Raw genomic sequence first — 1,844 nt, 5'->3', positions numbered from 1 at the left:
GAAGGAAGGAAGGAAGGAAGGAAGGAAGGAAGGAAGGAAGGAAGGAAGGAAGGAAAAAAGAATAGCAGAATAACAGAATAACTTGGAAGGGACCTTGGAGGTCTTCTAGTCCAACCCCTAGCTCAAGTAGGAGACTGTAGTATTTCAGGCAAATGGCTGTCCAATCTCTTCTTAAAAACATCTATGATCAGGAAGGAAGGAAGGAAGGAAGAAAGAAAGAATAGCGGAATAACAGAACAAAAGAACAAAAGAACAATAGAGCTGGAAGGGGCCTTGGAGGTCTTCTAGTCCAACCTCCAGCTCAAGCAGCAGACCCTATCCCATTCCAGACCAATGGGTTCTCCAGTCTCTTCTTCCAAACCTCTAGTGATGGAGCACCCACAACGTCTGGAGACATTTTTGATCTTTAGAGAACCTTCCCTCTCTAGTTTTTCAGGACGCCAAGAGAGAGACCCACCTGGTCTTTATTTTATAACCTATCTTGTCAAATCGTCAAAAAACCACACATCGTACATTTGTCCTTAAAAGGACAGAACGGCAGAGTCGGAAGGGACCTGCCGACTGTCAGCCCGTTGGAGGGTGCCAGCTGTAAAAAAAAAAAAAGAGATTTCTTTATCTTTTGCTCTTGCAGGCGCAGACGTGCGATACGTCCACATGAAGGAACTGACCGGCGGGATTGTGCACACCAAATTATGGGTGGTGGATCGGCAACACGTCTACATTGGCAGTGCCAACATGGATTGGCGTTCCCTAACTCAGGTATCTCCCCCGGGGCAGCTGGGAAAAAGAGGCAGAGGTGGTCCTTGAGTCACGTCCATTCGTTTAGTGACCGTTCAAAGCTACAAGGGCAGTGAAAAAAGGGACTTTATGACCGTTTTTCACGCTTGCGACCGTCGCGGCCTCCCCCTGGTCACGTGATCAAAATTCAGAGGCTCGGCAACTGACTCGTATTTATGACAGTTGCAGCGTCCTAGGGTCACGTGATCCCCACAGAAAGTTTGGGCTAGGTTGTGGGTCGTTAAGCCGAGGACTACCTGTAGCATCTCTTGCCTAAGGTGAGTCGGTGGGGAGACAGGTCTCTTCGCTGACAAAGGGGAACCGTGTCCTTGTCTGGGATCTGCAGGATCTGTAATCCCCCGCTAGGAATCGACTCTTACGGCTGTGGTTTATTTGGGAGATCACAGCCTCTGAAGAAGTAGAGGTGGGAGATTACCTGCAAGATGCTAACGGATCCTTTTTTTTTCTCCTTAGGTGAAGGAGCTGGGAATTGCCCTCTACAACTGTAGCTGCCTGGCAAAGGATCTCCACCGGATCTTTGCCATGTACCGGATCTTGGGCAAGGAGGGGGCCTCCATGCCCACCTCCTGGCCCAGGGACCTGGCAGCTGAATCCAGCCTGCAGGAACCTCAGAAAGTTCAACTGAACGGGGTAGAGGCCCAGGTCTACATTTCTGTAAGTGTGTTTTTGTGGTGGTGGTGGAGGAAAAAAAAAACACAACGGTTTAAGATCCTGCAACTGGCTGGACTTCATTGCTAGATCTCCTCGGCCTGCCCAGTCAGGGAGGGATTTACTATTTGGAGCCAGGGGAAACAGCAGGTGGAAATGAGGGGGCTGGGTTTTACACTTTGCCATGTTGTCACTTTTCGGATGCAGAGCTCCCCGCCGGCCCTGTGCTCTACCGGTCGAACTTCGGACCTCACCGCCATTCTGAGCATCATTGAAGACGCCCGAGAATTCATCTATATTTCTGTGATGGATTATGAGCCCCAGTGTTTATACTGTAAATCGAAAAGGTGATAGAATTGCCTTCCCTGCCTCCCATCTTCCTTCCTTCCTTCCTTCCT

Source organism: Protobothrops mucrosquamatus, unplaced genomic scaffold (genome assembly GCF_001527695.2).
Source record: "Protobothrops mucrosquamatus isolate PMUCROS unplaced genomic scaffold, P.Mucros_1.0 scaffold1339, whole genome shotgun sequence".
NCBI classification, from domain to species: Eukaryota; Metazoa; Chordata; class Lepidosauria; order Squamata; family Viperidae; genus Protobothrops; species Protobothrops mucrosquamatus.
This window is presented reverse-complemented; position numbering follows the sequence as displayed.